A 20,405-nucleotide genomic window follows, 5' to 3' on the forward strand; every position below is an offset into this window, starting at 1 on the left:
GGACTTTTTATTCCTAATTACAAGAAGGAGGCAGCGAGAGAGCTGTCCATGCAGTGTCTTTCCATGAGGTTATTCGAGGAAGCCTTTACTCAGTGTGTTGGCGGGCGTAGCGGGGGCAAGGAGCTTGCAGATGCCTTGGGGAATTTATACATATTCTATTATTTGGGCACCTGGGTTCAGTTTTGCATACCCAGCATAGCAACATGCGAGTCCCTACATCATGTGTTCAGAAAATAGCAGGAAACCCCACCATGGGGGAGCTTTTAGTTATTATGAGCTAAAGGGAACCTCAGACAACCCAGAGGGGGTCCAGCACAGGTCCTCAGCCCATTTTGGCTCCAACTGGGTAACGTTAGGGTGAGACGCACAGGTGAGAAGCAGCTCAGTCATTGTCCCTTTGGCTGAGCCCCCGTTCCTTCCCTGCTTCTGTCCCTTTCTCTGCTTCCCTTCTTCGGGAGCTGTCAGCCTGATGTTAGCATCCCGGCTAACACCGCTCTTCCATCCCTGCGTTGCCATCCCCTCTGTCATGGCACACTCCTGGCGCCCCCCTCTTCTTACAAAGGCACTGGACAGAGTGGATGAGAACCCCCCGCTAGCTCCCCAGGTAACCCTCTTTACCTTCTCACAGGTCCTATCTTCAAACCCAAGTCACCTTGGGGGGTTAGAGCTCCAAACGACAGATTTTGAGGGGACATAATTCAGTCCATAACAAAGAGTGATTTTTCTTTGGTCTGATTTGGTTGTTAATTATTGGCTAGACCAAACTTTAGCTGGTCAGGTCGTAGACACCGGCTTGGAAGGACAGATGGGGCTTATATAATGTGTCTTCAGCAATCGAACTCACAGGATGCGAGCAGAACTGATGGGAGCCAGGGGCTGGGAGGAGGAGAAAAGGTGGAGTCACTGTTCAGGGGGCACAGAGTTACAGTCACACAAGATGAAAAAGTTCTAGACCTGCTATACAATATTTCACTTAGAGTTAAAATACTGTACCATACAGTTACAATTTTGTTAAGAGGGCAGATCTCATGTTTTTACCACAATTAAAAAAATAGATCTCTTACGGCATGTAGTGAAAACTCTTAAGATTTCTTATTTATTTTTATTATTTTTCCTGTTTGTGCTGAAAGAATTTGTCACGAGTAAACCTGCACCATAAGAGAGAGATTTTAAAATGCTCTGTAATCAGAAGGAAAATAACAACATCTGGAAAATTGTATCCACCAATGGAAATGAAAAGAACAGAAATGATAAATACGTAGATACATCTGAAATATACTTTTTTCTTTTGTTTCTTAAAGATGATAATTCAAAGCAAACAGTACCAATGCACTGGAATACTTACAATCTTTGTAGAAGTAACATTTATTATAATATCACACATTGTACAAGTATCCCAATTAGCTCTGCACATTGGCCTGCGATTATTTCTGCAGAGATCTCCCGTAGTTTCCTCCAGAAGGGAGGGAACGTGATGTGGGGATATGAGTATGTTTTTTAATCATGTAATTCCATCACCCAACAGTGGGTATTTTTGGTTATCTGTTATTAAATATTTGTTGAGTGAAAGATTAGAGGGCTCCAAAAGAGATTTTTTAATTTTTTTTTTCTTTCTCAAAACATCTTTATTTATTTTCTATCAAAGCCAACACTCTATACTGAAATATTGGAGAATTGAAGCATGAATTCGTTAAAGGCCATTAAGTGAGCAACAGGAAAGCAGGTTTTAAGAAGCAAATTGTCTAGAAAGTAAAATTATTCCTTAGCAATAGTCTTCTTCATCTAGTTGATTCACACTAAATATTTTCAACCAATGTATCTTCACACGGGCAGTACAGAAATCTAGAAATCTGTTTAACACGAGTCTCTTCTGTATTTGTCAGTCATCTTTTCCATGTATCTTTATTTCTAAAAACAACATTTGCTACCGCAAAATGATTTTTAATATTTAAAAATATGTGTATTTGAGAGAAATAATAGAGTAAGTACTTAGAATATTTTTTCATTAGTATAAGGTTCTAAGGTGTAGACGTAACTTGAAACTAAGAAATTAATTTTATTTGAATCATTATTTCCACAACTACATATATCACACTATTTCTGATACTGGTTGTTTGTTTCTAACTGATGCTCTAAGTAAAATTACCTACAAAACAACATGTAAACTTAATAACGTAGACTATTTAAATTCCTCCTTTTAGGAATTTGCAAGAAGATAGAGAATAAGTCAGCACACTGAAATCAGGCAATAAAGCATCCATATTTATAAATAAATTAAAATAACGACAGAATTTAATTTCCTTTTGTGCATCTCCTTTGTAGGTAAAATAAAATACATGCAAAACTTGTAGGTTGTTGGGAGATATCCTAGGGCAGTGGTGTTGCAACTAAATTTATGCTGTATTGCTGTGCAAACACCTCTAGGAATTTGTGATTTTGGATTAGAGATTTGCTTAACTGCTGGGAATTCTGGAATCGTCCCCCACCTGCCAAGTGTACCAGCGGGTGAACACCAGGGCCACTTAAGCAATTTGTAGTTCTCTTAACTGAAAAATGACTCTCCGTGTAGTCATTAAGATGATTATGGCATCTTCAGCAGCAAAACTAGACCATGCTATCAGCAATTATATTTTTAATCGCCTCTCTTTGTTCTTGTTTGTACTAGCTCTCATAATAAATTCGTGTACAAATTGGGCCCAAAGCACGTGTACCTTAAAGAGTCCATCCACTTACTCCTAGCGCAGAAATAGTGTCTGAAAATTGTGGGTTCGCTAAATTAATATTTGAATAAGATATGATTGTCACAGGCATCTTTGGCAAATGTTATTATTCCGGTAGGCCCTCATTCAGGATATATTATTTAAAAAGACACACTCTGGCTTTAAAGACTTTTCAGTGAGTCTAGTAGGTAAGATGCATATTTTCACAGTAACTGGAACGCAACATAGCAGGGGTTTCTCGAACAGTCCATGCAGGGAGCTCTGGGAACAGCAGGAAAATTAACACCTGAGGACATCAGGGAAGGTCTCGAAAACAATAGTAATTAAGCTTCATTTTTAAAACTGCATGGATATTCAATGGGCACAGAGCTGGGAGAAGAGCAGCAGGAGGGATATTTGTAGTCATGGAAGAGTCGTGCGTCTTGATTGTGTTGGTGGTAACACAGATATGGGTAGGACGTGCTCACAGACACACAGACACAGAGATGAGTATGTGTATGAATGGTGAAAGCCGAAAAAGATCTGTGGACTCGATTAACTTTATATTAATATAACATTAAATTTAATTGCCTGGCTTTGCTACTGTACCAGAGTTAGGTCAGATGTTGTCATTGAGGGAAACTGGGGGACAGGCAAGTGGAGCTTCTCCGTTCTGGTTGTGCAGCTTCCTACACGTCTACAATTCTTTCAGAATAAAACTGTGTCCAAGCATCAAAGAGCAAGCAGGTTGCAAAGCTCCTGAGCATTAAAAAATAATAATAATTAATTAATTAAAATAAAGTTCCTGAGCATTATCAAGGACGCAGTGTATGTGAGCCTGGGGAAGCAGGACTTCGATTGATTCAAATGCCATAACCACTGACTCCGCACTTGTCTGCGGACTGTGCGATGTGTTTCTCTCACTTTCCACAGTGAACATATCAATTCTCATGTATTGGAGTTACACAGACCTTCTGTACAAGAGAACGGATTAGGTCCTACCGGCTTCAAGAAGATGTCAGGAGGAGTCTCCACTTCCCAAGCACTTCATATCCTGTCCCCCCAAGACAGACAGACAGACACACACACACACACACACACACACACATTTTCAACTCAGATGTTGACGGTGATCCCAAGGCACACTATTTGAACGTCTGGGCACTGGCTGTCATGGGCTGAGTGGTGTTCACCCGAAATTCATATATTGAACTTCTCACCCTCAGGCCATCAGAATGTGACTGTAAAGATAGGGTCTTTAAAGTGGAAATTAAGTTAAAATAAGGCTATGGGAGTGCGAGGTGGTGGTGGGGGGGCATGGGTGACTAATCCAATCTGGCTGATGTCCTTATAAGAAGAGGAGATTCGGGGGCACATGGAGAGACCGTAGAAATGTGCCTGTACAGGGGAAAGGGCACCTAAGGACACAGGGAGAGGGAGCTCATCTATCTGCAAGGCATGCAGGGAGGCCAAAGAAGACACTCAACCTGCCGATGCCTTGATCTTGACTTCTAGTCTGCAAACTGAAAAAATAACTGTTTTTTTAAGCTACCCAATCTGTGATATCCTGCGGTGGTGTCCTTAACGGACTAATGCATTTCACATATTGACTTTCACTCCTTAGCTTTGCTCATTGGCCCTCAAATCTTTATGTAAAAATCCCTTCTTAAGGCTTTATGCTAAAAAAAAAAAAAGAAAGAAAAAAAGAAAAGAAAAGAAAAAAAAGGCTTTATACTGCAAAGTAGAAATGTGTCTTACTTTATATTTAGAGGAATGTTAATGTTAATTTTGAATAGATGAAATTCTTTACAGCTTCCACAAACCTTGCATTAAATGCCTTCTACTATACCTCAAGCTATATAATTATCTTTTTTTTTAAGATTTTATTTATTTATTCATGAGAGACACACACAGAGAGAGGCAGAGACACAGGCAGAGGGAGAAGCAAGCTCCTTGCAGGGAGCCCGACGTAGGACTCAATCCCGGGTCTCCAGGATCATGCCCTGGGCTGAAGGCAGATGCTAAACCATTGAGCCATCTAGGGATCCCTGTCTGTATAATTATCTTATGGTGAAAATAATACAGCTATTGAGGCACAGTCTTATTTTTTTTCAAAATGTGCTATTCATTTTTATAGTGAATAGCATATATGGTAAGTATATGTTTAAGACTTATTGAGATAAAGCCATCAGCCTCATCTCTAGCAGTTTGCTGGTTTATACATTTCCTTTATATAATGAAAGATTTGATTAAATATTTTGATTTAAAAGATATTTTTATGGCCTGGTAAAGAAGCTACTCTCAGACGATAATGACCTAAGCATCCCACTCTTACACATAAACAAGAGACGGGTTTGCAGATCCCAGAAATACGGCTGACCACCATCTAAAGGAAATAATTGTGTTTCAGTGACAAGCTGGTACCTTGTCACTTGTTCTCTTCGGTGTTCTCTCAATAACCATCTAAACGTCTGACAGTTTGGTGACAAAGATGCTCAGAGAAAGGTTTGGAGACAAAAACTTCACTTTCCATCACAAACAAAACAAAAATAAAGATTTATTACTATGTTTTCCATAACTCTCCTTCTTCCAGTGCCTACAGTATAATTGCTTTTACATACTTCTAGTGTTAAAATAAAATACAGTAGAAACCAGTCTTGGCGATCCTCCAGATGGCCAAAACCATTTTGGCCATTAAACAAAACTAAATACAGCTCATTTCATGAACACAAACGAAACTTAAGTTACTTCTTGTAAATGCCAGTGATAATCATAAAAGAAACAAGTCATTTTCCTAAGAGTGGTATAAGATGAACATTTTAACCAATCGCTAATCATTCAACCAATTCCTAACCATTTTTAATGAAACCACCATTGTAAGAACTCATCATTGTAATATTTAAACAACTTCCCCTTTTTCACTTTATAAGCGATCCTGTAACATCAAGGCACTGAGCTTCTTATCAGTTTTGGATATGAAGTCTCCCAGTTTTACGTGCCAAATAAACTTTTACTACTTTTTATTGATCAGGCTGTTTTAATTTTGCTATTCTGGACTTTTGACATTACCTTAAAAAGTTGCTACAACTTTTGCCTTAATGTAAGGAATGATACCAAATTGAGTGCTTGGCATATAGAAGGATTCATAAACCACTTAATTGACAATGATATAAACCAAATTGCATTTATATTTTATCCTAGTCTTATAAGTTGGCATGCAACTTGGAACTAATTTTTTAAATTTCTACTTTTGAGAAAATATGGCCTTCAAAATATTTTCATTTCTATTTGGGTTTTTTCCTTGGCTTTAGTTTCCTTCTCTCACTGTTCATGCTGTTGTGGCTCTATTTCTATTACCATTTTTAGGAAAGCAGCATGACAGAGGGGAACGTAGAAGACTCAAAATCAAGAATCTTGACGTTTAGACCCAGTGTGCCACTAACCGCTTAGTGTGACCCAAGATAAGTCAAACACCCTCTTTGATCCTCATTATTTTGCCTATATACCATCTCAGTCTAGATGATACCTGTTATGAACTGAACTGTGTTCCACCAAAATTTATAAGTTGAAGCTCTATCCTCTATTTTGACTGTATTTGGAGATAGGTCTTTCAGGGGGATACTTAAATTAGGAAGGAACAGTATGTAGGGTTCTAATACTATAAGACTGGTGCCCTTGTAAGAAGAGGAAGAGACTTCAGGAGTTTGTGTGCATGGAGAAAAGGCCATCTGCAAGCCTCAGGAGAAATCAACCCTACTTGGACTTCTAACCTACAAAACTGTGAGAAAATAAGTTTCTGTTGTTCAGGTCACCCAGTGCATGGTATTTTGTTATGGCAGCCCTAGAAGACTAGTAAAGATCCTTAGGGTGTTTCTACTTGTCAACATATTCCTCTTTCCCCTGGGTGTTCCAAATCAGAGACCATATAGGGATAGAATTTAACATATAAGCAGTTTAATACAAAGAACAAAAGAAAATATATTTTTTTAAACACTGCATGACATCGTTACATTTAAAATGTCTTTATCAGAAACTATAGAACATTTATGATAGAGATTCAGGAAGACACAAAGAAATGGAAAAGCATTCCATGTTCATGCATTAAAAGAACAAACATTGTTAAAGTGTCTCTACTACCCAAAGCAATCTACACATCTAATGCCATCCTTATCAAAATACTACCAGCATTTTTCACAGAGCTGGAACAAACAATCCTAAAATGTGTATGGAACCAGAAAGGACCCTGAATAGCCAAAGCAACTCTGAAGAAGAGAAACAAAACTGGAGGCATGATGATTCCAGATTTCAAGATATATATTAAAGCTGTAGCCATCAAGACCAAATGGTCCTGGCACAAAAACAGACACATAGATCAATGGAACAGAACAGAGAACCCAAAAAAGGACCCTCAACTCTATGGTCAATGAATCTTCAAAAAAGCAGGAAAGAATATCTGGTGGAATAAAGACAGTCTATTCAACAAGTGGTGTTGGGGAAACTGGACCACTTTCTTACACCAGACACAAAGATAATGGATGGATTCAAAATAGATGAAAGATCTAAATGTGAGACAGGAATCCATCAAAATCCTAGAGGAGAACACAGTCAGCAATATCTTTGACCTCAGCCATAGCAACTTCTTGCTAGATACATCTCCTGAGGCAAGGGAAACAAAAGCAAAAATGCACTATTGTGACTTCATCAATATAAAATGTTTCTGCACAGTGAAGGAAACAGTCAACAAGACTAAAAGGCAACCTTCAGAATGGGAGAAGGTGTTTGCAAATGACATATCTGAAAAAGGGTTAGTATCCAAGAACTGTAAGGAACTTATCAAACCCAACACCACAAAAACAACTAGTCCAGTTAAAAAATGGTCAGAAGACATGAACAGACATTTTTCCACAGAAAACATGCAGATGGCTAACAGACACATGAAAAGATGCTTAACATCACTCATCATCAGGGAAATGCAAATCAAAATTACAATGAAATAGCACCTCACACCTGTCAGAATGGTTAAAATTAACAACATAGGAAACAACAGATGTTGGAGAGGATGTCGAGAAAGGGGGAGCCCTCCTCTTGCACTGTTGGTGGGAATGCAAGCTGGTGCAGCCACTCTGGAGAACAGTATGGAGGTTCCTCAAAAAGCTAAAAATAGAGCTACCCTACGACCCAGCAATTGTACTACAGGGTGTTTACCCAAATACTCAAATACAAAAATACTGATTTAAATGGATATATGCACCCTGATGTTTACAGCAGCATTATCAACAATAGCCAAGCTAAAGAGGAAGCCCAGATGTCCATGATATATATATATAATGGAATATTAGCCCTAAAAAAGAATGAAACTTTGCCGTTTGCAATGATATGGATGGAACTAGAGAGTATTGTGCTAAGTGAAATTAGACATTCAGAGATAGACAAATACTATATGATTTCACTCATATGTGGAATTTAAGAAAGAAAACAGATGAACATATGGAGAGGGGGAGAAATATGAGAGAGAGGGAAACAAACCGTAAGAGATTCTTAGCTATAGAGAACAAACAGGGTTGGTGGAGGAAGGTGGGTGGGGAATGGGCTAGATGAATGACGGGTATTAGAGGGCACTTGTGATGAGCAGGAGGTGTTATATGTAAGTCATGAATCATTGAATTCTATTCCAGAAACCAATATTTCACCGTATGTTGACTAAAATTTAAATTAAAAAAAAGAAAAAGAAATGTGACACTAATTCAAAAGAATATCTTTATCAGAAGATTCACATGTAATTTCATTGTAGCTGTTTTTTTTAATATTTCATATATAGTCATTTTATATAAAAAGTGAAGTTTTTTTCCTAGACAATTGGAACCTTCTCATTGCGTCTATATCATTTATCATACGGTGATAAAATTACAAATTAGCTTAGTGGAAATTTCCTTTGGAGCAAGTTTCAAATTACTACAAGAGCAAGATAATTATTGATTCTAAGTTAAAAAAGCATATACAGCACATTAAATGCAGACAAAAAAGCAGGAATCAATATTCTTGACTCTGGATGAAGCAAAATAATTAGAGATATGAACTTACAAAAAATAAATACTAAAGACATGATCACTTATCTCTGATTGGGAAATAAGGTCTTATGGGAAACTTATCAGCAATATCACTACCCCCTTTTCCTAAGATTTTCATTTAGTGTAACAAAAACCTGCAGGGAGTAAAATCTGAAAGAGTTTGCTGTTTCAGCTTCCCCGTGATTAGGTAATGATGACCTAAGTAGAAAAATTAGAATGATTTCAAGCCTGCAGCCAGTAACATGTTCAGACTCTCACTTAGCCTGGATGCCTCTTGACTGTAACAGGAAGCCTGAGGTCAGGCAAGAGATGGGTTTTAAATGGTCTCAAGTGTCAGCAGAAGGTTGCATAGGCGGACTTTAAGTTAGAAGTAATAGAAAAAAAATAATACCATGTGATTAGAATTTTAACATTAACAAATTTCAAACATGTGAAATAAATCAAAACCCAAGACATGTATAATCACCTATAAATTTATTACAAAAGTACAACCACTCTAAATTCCTTAAGTCATCTGAGAGGAAATGCCTATGTTTTCTATGATGTCAAATAAAATCAGTTGTAGACTAGAGTTCAGTGATAATTATTAATATATCTAGGAGGCTGGATACTGACACCATAGGTCAGATAATGGAAGGTAAAATATATATATATATATATTTTTAAGAATTCTAATTTCTTACTTAATTTAAAATGTCAGGTTGGAAAAATGTGTATATTAAACCCAGAGTCAGCACCTCTGAACTAGTCATGATTAATGACAAATCCACTCACTTGATAGTCTTCCCACTGAGATAGTGAAGCGTGGAAGCAAACTGCTGATTACACACCTGCAAGGGCTTTTCATTCAACCTATGGGGTCCTGCTAGGATGCTTCATGATCATGGCCACTGCAATCATTACCTCCTAGGAGAGGAAAAGTAGAGCAGCTAATGTTCCTAACGCACTTACTTCATTCCCATCACTAGGAAGATCCTGTTTATAAAATTCTATTTGATTAAGTGTGGCATAATTTCATTTTTTTTTAAATAGGGGCTCGAGCAAGAGCAAGACCTGAGCTGAGATAGAATCAGACTCTTAACCCCCTGAGCCACCCACGCGCCCTTCCATAATTCCATTTTTATTATTGGCGGCAAGATTTGGATGGATAAAGTTCTTAATAGTGTGACAAATATATAAGAGCAAAGGTAGGGCGTCAAGATTGTCTCACGTTTCTATCCACCTTAAAAAGTCTCAAGAACAATCATACATGTGAATGCTGAAATACAGAGGTTTTAGTTGTAAGATGATGACTGTAAGATGGTAAGTGTTTTAAACTTGCACAGCCACATGCTTTAGACTTAGATCATGTACTGGCATTTGTATTTCAGAAGACACAGCGCTGCAATGAGAGACTACGTACAGGACTGCTTCCAGGAAAAGGGGGATAGAGACCTGGGATACGAGGCAAATAGCAAGGGTGGAAAGAAATTAGAGGTGTAGGAAGAGATATACATGATAGGGAAATGAAATATTTATTGTTCACAATAGAGAGGCATGTCATATGCAAATGCCTCTCACTTTTTAAATGTTTCTTGAGTCATGATTTGAAGAATGATTTGGAATATTGGACTCTTTGAGAAGAGTTTGGTCAAAGTAACAGCAGACATATTTATAGGGAGGGGTTAATGCCTCTGACAGGAGTTACCATATATCAGGGAATGGAGTACACCATGCAGTGCTCTAAGCTTATTACATGTGCTCATTGATGTGCTCATCTCTACAAACTTAGGGAATAGGATTGTTCTTATTGATCTCAGATCCTTGCTGTGTGTTGCACCAAAGTCCTCACCCACCCACTAGCATTCATACCTCGTCTTTCTTACCCATTTCCATGGATGAACCATCCACACTCCTATAGAAATCAAATACCTCTACATGCGACTAGGACTTTGCGATGGGCATCCTGTATTGTAGCTCCTACAGCCTGTACCTCAGCTGTATTGGATCATTTTCACTGACATACAGACATGTTCTTCCTTTCTTTTTTTTCCCTCTCATTTTATTCTTATTACTTGGCAAGCTACTGTCCCATTTATTTACCCTTTGAAGCAAAATTCAACCACACTCACAGTATCAAGTCCATTTTATCCAGTCTCTCTGGAGCCCACGTTACCAGCTCCTAACCACCCCCTCCACCAAAATATTCTTAAATATCAGCAGTAATCTCCATGTTGCTCAATTTATTGACCATTTTTATTTGGCTTTTGGGCATCATTTGCTGTAGTTGATCACTCTCTCCTCACTGATAGACTTTCGCACCTGGCTTAATCACACCCAGAAACTATCCCCAGAAAAGCAATATTGAAAGGTCGTCTTTCCATCTTGTAAAGGAAAATTCAGAATGGAACATATAATTGTCATTTAATACCATTAGAGTTTTGTAAAAATGAAGGTATTGAGGGTCACCTTTAAAATGTATAGTGCCTAGGACAAGAGTATCAGTGGGTAGCATTTGCCATGTCTCAACATTTAAAAAATCATAAGTCAATCTTAAAAAAATGTTAGAATATATTATGCATTTTTATTTTGGTTTATATGCCTCCCCCAGCTTTATTGAGATAAAATTGTGTATTTTTAAGATGGACACCATAATGCTTTGATGTACATATACATTGTAAAATGGTTACGACAATTGAGCTAATTAACATCCACCATCTCACATGGTTAATCATTTTTTTTGTGTATTGTTGGTATATCTTGAGAACACTTAAGATCTATTCTCAGAAAATTTTAAGAATACACTACAGCATTTTTAACTATATTCATCATGCAGTACGTTAGATCCAGAACTTACTCATTTTATAACTGAGTGTTTGTACCCTTTGATGTTGACCAATATGCTTTTTTAAATTTTTATTTATTTTTTAAAATCTTTAAAAGATTTTATTTATTTATTCATGAGAGACACACACACACAGAGAGAGAGAGAGAGAGAGAGAGAGGCAGAGACAGAGGCAGAGGGAGAAGCAGGCTCCATGCAGGGAGCCCAACGTGGGACTGGATTCAGGATCACACCCTGGGCTGAAGGCGGCGCTAAACCGCTGGGCCACCTGGGCTGCCCAACTAATATGCTTTTATAACAATGAGATTTTTTTTTTCCTAGACTGCTTTTCTTTTATCTGTCCCTACAATGATCTTGACTTTCACTCATTCTCAATTACCAAAAAATTTATAGCAACAGAAAATGTAATTGCATTTAAAACATTCAAATGTGAGAGGCACCTGGGTAGCTCAGTCAGGTTAAGTGTTGGACTCTTAATTTTGGCTCAGGTCATGATCTCAAGGTGGTGAAGTCGAGCCCTGCATCAGAGTGTGTGCTGGGTGTGGAGCCTGCTTAAGGTTCTTTTTCTCCTGTCCCTCTGCTCCTCCCCACACTCCCTCCCCTCATTTGCTCTTGGTCTCTCTTTCACTCTAAAAATAACAAATAACTATTTTTTTTAAAAGTTAAAATGTAAGTATGCTTTAATACAAAACCAAATTGAAGACAATGGAAAGCATTGAAAAATAAAATTATTGATATATATTTCAAAATCCATTTTTATCATTTTCCGAAACACCCATTATTTATATTACATACCAAAACTAAAAAGCAAAACCAAAATTGCAAGTAATAAATGTGAAAATTTAAAGTAAATGCTTAGGTGAGGATGAAATTTTAATTTAGGAGGCAAAAAATGTTGGTAATATATAAAAATATCCAATATTCAATATATCGCCCATTGACATGTCAATATAATAAACTGTTACTGCTTTTCACACATAATATGTCTAGACCCCCATTTATATGAATAGGAGTGATTCAAATCGATAGATATTACAAAATCTTCTCTCAGTCATGATGTGCAACTCCGGCAAATGCCATGCTAATTCATGACTTCTTCAGAACTACAAATTGATTCATGAACAGAAACAAACAAAAAGATTTTATCTGCTGTTGAGAAACAATACTTTATTATGCAAGAAATTATTGCATTCTTGCTGAGAGGGATTTGACAAATTAATTAATTTGTCTTTTCATTTACTGAGATTTCCACTACTCCAATTATCTCTCTCTACATGCCAGACTATTGTCTGTTTCAGCATCAACAAAGATACAACTCACAAACTATCCTGGCAGTTGAACCCGGTCACTCTGTTTTCCAAGGATATAAGACAAGAAATGTGGAGAGGAGTGCTGAGAAGATTGAAAGGTGTTAGTCACAAGTAGGATGTTTAGGATTACAGGTAGCGGTGTGCCAGTTTTGAATGCCAGATCGGAAGCAACAGAGGTTTCTGTATATTCTTTAATAAATTTACATTTTCTATGCATGCAATATTCAGGGCCCTCTCAAGATGCCAGCATAAGAGAATTTTATATATGGATTTATGGTGTAATTTTGTTAATTATTATTAGTTATTATTGCATTAGGGTGATTGTCATGTCAACAATGCATCAGGCACGACTATGACACTCATCACTGATTTACTGACTATAAATGTTCTGGAGACTCCCATAGATGAGACTGTCACAGAGGAAAACAGAACAAACTGAGGTGTGGACATTAACTCCCAGTTCATAGCATAGCTCTGGCTTTATCCAATTTAAAGAAGAAATTCTCCTACATAGGTGTTTGTTTGTTTGTTTATTTATTTTATTTTTTTGTTAATATTACTGACCAAAAAAATTTGGAAGACCATTGGAATACATCATAGAGCTGATCTGAAAAATAACTAAATTGAGATTCGTAGGCTAAAATACATCACAAGGAAATGTCAACTATATATTCATATTGTTCATATTATGAGTGTGTTAAGTATTGCATTTAGTACTTTAAGTTTTTTATAATAGACAGTTTTTGATGTTGCAGGATTTGGATTTATAAATTTTAACCATAGTTTTAATAGATAGCACAAAGTATCATTTAATTCCTTATCTCTCAAAGCAGCTGCATCTTTCTGAGCGCTCCGAATTGAATTGGCATTTGAATCTCAATACAAACTTTAATTTCTTGGCTATTTCCATTATTCTTTGCTTTGATAGGAACCAAAGTTTAAAATGTAAGGAAAGGAACAAGGTATGAGTCAACTGAAATTTGTTTGAGCGGGGAAAAAAAATAACACAATGTGTTGCCTATTCATACGAGAATCTCTCAGAAACCAAAGGAGATGCTTAGATTTATTGTTTACCTTTAAATTATAGATCTTATTCAAATCTGAAATAGACTTAGCAGATCTAAATAAATGCTTATAAAAATTGAGGAAACACTGTGAAAGACCTACCTGGGTACCAAAACAGCAAAACTTACTTAGAAAAGGTACAAATGCTTGAAACTATAAGCATTTAGCTAATGATAGTCTAGTTCTTATTTTTTTAATGATAGGCTAGTTAATTCAGAAACCTATAAATCTATTGTTTAATCAGGGGAAATAAAATATTTCACATAAATTATTCTAGAAAGTATTTTTTCTAGAATAATTTAGAGAATTTAGTTTAAAAGGTGAAATGGGAAAAAGGGTCTTCTTGTGGCAAAAGATTGTCGTTAAGAGTGTAACCCTGGACTGTTTTGTAATCTATTTTTTTTAGTTGTATGAGTTCTTTATATATTTTGGATATTAACTCCTTCCCTACATATGGTTTACAAATGTTTTCTCCAATTCTCCCGTAATTACTTTTTCAATGTTTTTAAATTATTTATTTTGCTGTACAGACACTTTTTAGTTTAATGTATTTACAATTGTTGATTTTCGCTTTTGTTGCTTGTGCTTTTGGCGCCAAAAACAATGTCAAAGAACTTCTTTCCTATGTTTTCTTCTAGAAGTTTTATGGTAGTAGGTCTAATGTTTGTCTTTGATAGATTTTGAGTTAATTTTTGTGAGTTATATAAGATGGGGAGTCCAATTTCATGTTTCTTCCTGTAGTTATCCAGTTTTCCCAAGCGCCATTTGTTGAGAGATCGTCTTTCCGCACTGAGTGTTCCTGGTTCTCTTGTCAAATATTAGTTGACCATATAGAGGTTTATTTCTGAGCTTTCTATTCTGTTCCAATAATCTACATACCTATTTCTATGCCAGGACCACATCGTTGTGATTACTTTAGCTTTGTTGTATAGGTTGAAATCAGGAAGTGTGATGTCTTCGGCGGTGTTTTTTCTCTGGATTGCTTTGGCCATTCAGAGTCTTTTGTGGTTCCATACAGACTTTAAGGTGTTTTTTTTCCTACTCCTGTGAAAAATGCCATTGGAGCTTTGAAAGGGTTTTTTGTTGAAAATATAGATGGCTTTGGATAACAATATTAATTCCTCCAAAACAAGAGGACACTAAATAGACATTTTATGCAAAGAAGACATCCAGATGGCCAATAGATACATGAGGAGATGCTCACTGTCAACAATTCATTAGGGAAATATACATAAAACAGCAATGAGACATCACCTCACACCTGTTAGAACAGCTATCATTAGGAAGACAGGAAATAAGTGTTGCTTAGGATGTGGAGAAAAGCGAACCCTCTTTTACTGTTGGTGGGAATGTGAATTGGAGTAGCCATGATGGGAAACAGTACGGATGCTCCTCAAAAACTTAGAACCAGAACTACCATATGCTCCAGCAATTCTACTTTTGGCCATCTACCCAAAGGAAATGAAAATAGGTTATCCAAGGGAAATCTGCGCTTCCCTGTTTATTGCAACATTATTCACAGTAGCCAAGATATGGAAACAGTCTGTTAGTGGACGAATGGATGGACAATCTAGTGTATACACACAATGGAATATTATTCAGCAATATTCAGAAAGAAAGAAATCCTGCTATTTGCTACAACACGGATGGACCTTGAGGGAAGTAAGCTGAGTGAGACAGAAAAAGACAAACACTGTATGATATCACTTGTGTGTGCAATCTAAAAAAAAAAAGCTGAACTCCTAAAAGCAGAGTGTAGAATGGTAACCACCAGGGGGCAGGAGTGTAGGGGAATTGGGGAGATGTCTCAGGGCACAAACTTGAAATCAGTAGATAAATGACACCAGGAGATTTAATGCACGGCATAGTAATGTGTACAATACTGTATTATAAACTTCGAAGTTGCTAAAAACTAGATCTTAATTTTCCCCACCACAAAAAAGAAATTATAATTGTGTTAAATAATAGGGGTGTTAGCTACTGCACTGGTAGTAATTGTATTTTAATATATAAATATGTACAATCAAATCAATAGGGTATAGGGACGCCTGCGTGGCTCAACAGTTGAGCATCTGCCTTGGGCTCAGGTCGTGACCCGGGGGTCCCGGGATCGAGTCTCACGTCGGGCTCCCTGCATGGAGCCTGCTTCTCCCTCTCTGTGTCTCTGCTTCTCTCTTTGTGTCTCTCATGAATAAATAATAAACTATTTAAAAAAATCAATAGGTTGTATGCCTTAAAATTATACAATGTTATATGTCAATTATATCTCAAAAAAAAAAAAAAAAAAGAATACAACCCAGTTCTCTCCACATACTTGCCTTGATTATTGCACCAAAGCAATCCTGGTTAATTTGGACTGTAGCGTTAAGGACATCTATGATGGTGAGAAATCTTTTTGTTAAAATATTTGAATATTTGATCATTTCTTGTTGCTAGTATAATTCTGTGGATTTTAGTTTTTTGTTTGTTTTCCCCTATTGAACCCACTTTATTTGGGAGCCCATGGTAGGGAGGGCTCTAGGTCCCCCTCTCTTTTTTTAAAATAAAAACCTTGAGGTTCAGAGCTCATCAGTGGAACATAGAAGAAAATGTATTTTATTCACATGATTTTCTGATTTTTAATATAAGTAAGTAATTAAAGCTACATAAGCACTAATTGAACACCTTGATCCCCAGCCATGTTTTTTTTTCTGGGAAGAACGCAGTTTAAATTATAACAAAAAAGAAAATAATTTTAGTTGTGTTTCAAGTAAGGCTGTGATTCTAACCATCATTTTTGTTTTACTAACCATCATTTTTATGTTACTAATTAGAATATTATCTTCCAGAAAATTCATTTAATTCTGTTAAAAATTTTAAGCAAGCTTTTATTGTAGTTATAAAACTTGTCATTATATTCTTACCTTTAAACAAAAAAAAAAAAAAACCTTTTCAAGGTAAGGAAGATAAAATTCTAAAGAAATAACTTTAATACTTTATGTTTTACAAAACATTTATAATTCTACCAATTTCCTACTTATTGACATTTTCAAACGAGTTATTTCATAGGCAATTATGAACTTTTGTTTTCATCAATTGAAATGGTCTTTTAAAACTTACTGTTAGTGATTTTTTAAGCCCAAATAGAACAAAATATATTTTATAATAAATTGTTGAGAACTATTAGCATTTAAGTACTTTTATCATCTTATATTCGCGCTATATATATACGTAAGATATATATATATCTTTGAACATCTACCCAAAGTTGCTATATGTTTTGTGGATTATATTTGTTTCTATCAGTTGGAGACATATAAAAAGGTTATGTAATTTTATTGCCTTTTCCTACATGTTAAAATATTTTTAATTGAGATAGATATTATACAAATAAACCATTTTAGGATAAATATGGAAGGGCTTTGTCAAAATAGTATTCTAATCAGGATGCCAGAGGTGCTCAGTGGTTGAGCGTCTGCCTTTGGCGCAGGTTGTGACCCCGGGGTCCTGGAATCGAGTCCCTCATCAGGGTCCCCTTGAGGAGCCTGTTCTCCCTCTGCCTGTGTCTCTGCCTCTCTCTGTGTATCTCTCATTAATAAATAAGTAAAATCTTTTATTTTTTTTTAAAAACTAAAATAAAGTAGTGTTCTAGTCATTGTGTGTGGTCTTAAGTACTTGTCACCCCAGCTTATTCTTCTCTCTTCGGTATGGAGAAATGGATGGATATTTAAATCCATCCAGATTTGGTGTCTGGTAAGAACCTCCTCCCTAGACGACAACATCTTCAGTCCATAATATCACCCCTTCCACCACCCCCCACGGTGGAAGGGGTAACATAGCCCTCAGGGTCTCTTTCACCAATGACCTAATTACCTCCAAAAAGCCCCACCTCCTAATGCCAAAACACCAAGGTAGGATTTTGACCTGTGAATTAGGAGATGGCATGAGCATTCCATCTGTAGCGTGTCCTGTTAAAGCATGGTACGTGAGCATTCCTAGTACTAGTAGCCTTCGAAGTCAGAGCTGAAGAATTTATAAAAAGAGCTGCTGGGCCCTCTGACATGAAATAATAGGAGAACCTAAATAGTCCACGTATTTTAAGACCAGAGCCCAGGCTTACACATCAGACTGAGGAACCGACAGGCCTTGGTGCACAAGACCTGAGGATGGGGGAACAGGTGCTCCATCCCCTGCCAATCCCACTTTCCAAATTTGACAAGTTCCCATTTTTCTCTCAGCGGAGTTGGTTCTCTCCCATAGGAAACACTGTTGTCTGGGTAAAAATCTTAGAGGATGTGAAAGTATAATAATTTGAGCATATTGAAATATTTGTCTTCACATTTCTACCAAGAAATGTGAAAGATGGTAGAGCTGACTTCCAACGTTCTCTGTACTTGCCTATGTAAGACAGCAGCGGGCTCGGTCATGTGCCTCTCCTGGGTTTCCAGCAAACTGGAAACTCCTGTGCAAACTCCTGACCATCAGCCATGCCCTGCTTAGTTTTTTTTTTTTTTTTTTTAGTTGATTATACAATTTGTGACTGCCTGGATGATTTACTTATACACTTTATTTTCTTGAGAGCTTCTGCCCCCCCTTACTATTTGTTTTATACATAGTAAAACAATACACTAAATACTGTTGTCTGGATGAAAAAAAAAAAAAGGGAGCACCTGTTATGTGTTCTAGTCTCCCATTATAAAGTTCCAAACAGAAGTTAATGGAGAGGGACTTGAATTTATAGTGATGAATGGAATGATCTGGTCTCTGGGTCTATCTGTCAGATACCCTGGGATGCCAAGAGAAGGCTTTGGTCCTAGCTTCTCCCAAGGGTGAATCCTCTTAAGGTTTTATGATGTGAAGACTCCTTATGCCCCAGTAAGTAGGGCTCCCTTTATAACCAGAGTCAGCTTTACACAGCACCAAAGCAAGTTAGCCAGATAAAAGCGGTAGAGTGACTTCGAACTACGAAGACAAATCTGCAAATAGTATCTTTTGCAGGTACGTGTGCTAGATGGTAGTAATGTTTTCACTTGCTATTTTAATCTATATTATTTAAAAATAATATGAAAATTCCGCATGGCTTTCCCTCCACTCCTGTGAGGCATGCTTGGTCAATATATTAATTGTTTAGTATAACTTCAAAACCGTGGAGCTTGGTTTTGATTAATTAATTATGCACGAGGGAAACATTTCCTAAATTCCTTTTCTTTTGGTATGAAAGCATGCAAATTAAAAAAAAAAAAGAAAAATCTCAAATTTATACAAAGGCCCTAAGAGTTATTGATTGAACATCTATCTGCCTTTCCGTATATTCACCAATTTTCATCATTTGGCCGCATTTACTATATCCTCTACTTCTTTCCCTTTCTCCATCTCTGATATTTTTCCTCTTTGACTAAACCATTCGAGATCAAGTCACAGGCATCATGATCTATCATTTCTTAAAAATTCAGCATATATGTCATAAGAGCAAGGACATTCTTTCACACGTCTGTCGTACAATGAATATATTCAGGAAACTTAACGTTGATATAATTGTATCTCAAATTTGCCAGTTATCCCAATAATGTCCTTGGAAGAACTTTTTGAGTTTGGGATCCAATGCAGAGTCATACATTTCATTTGCTTGCATGTCGTCTCAGCCATCTTTACCCACCGGAACAATTTCTCATCTTTTCTTTGCTTCTCATGACACTGACATTTCTGGAATAGTTTGTGGATTTGTCTTATTGCTTCCTCTTAATTAGGTTAGACGGATGCATTTCTGGCAACATTCCCCATAAGTAGCGTTGTGTCACTCCAAGTACAAGCCTCTGGAGATACGATGTCCATGGGCCTCATTCTCTGTGCACTAACTGGAGATATTCGATGAAGGTGATGGTTCTCAAATCAGTACATTAATAAATAGTGTGTTTGGAGATGTTTTGAGACTATAGAGATATACTGTTCCCTTTCAAAATTTAAATGGTTTCAGCACTCATGGATAATTCTTTTCTGAAGCAAGAATGCAAATTGTTGGGGCGCCTGGGTGGCTCAGCCGGTTGAGCATCTGCCTTGAGCTCAGGTCATGATCCCAGAGGCCGGGGATGGAGCCCCGCATCCACGAGCTCTCTGCTCAGTGGGGAGTCTGCTTCTCCCACTCCCTCTACTCCTCCCCCCCTTTGTGCTCTCTCCCTCTCAAATAAATACATTAAAAAATCTTCCGAAAAAGAATACAAATTGTCACATGGAGATTTTTTAAGAATCTATTATTCTCACACCTACTTTTTATTTATTATTTTACTTACTAACATTTAAATTACTGACATTATTTATGATTTCACTTACTATGACTCATTCAGTGAATTATAAACCATTGTATTTGCTTTATAGTTTCAAGTTAAAAGGTCCAAAATTAGCCAGTGAGAGCAGCTTCAAACTGCCTTTTTTCCCCTCTTTCTCCTTCTCCTCCTCCTCCTTC

The sequence above is a fragment of the Vulpes vulpes genome, chromosome 3 (genome assembly GCF_048418805.1).
Source record: "Vulpes vulpes isolate BD-2025 chromosome 3, VulVul3, whole genome shotgun sequence".
In the NCBI taxonomy this organism is placed as follows: domain Eukaryota; kingdom Metazoa; phylum Chordata; class Mammalia; order Carnivora; family Canidae; genus Vulpes; species Vulpes vulpes.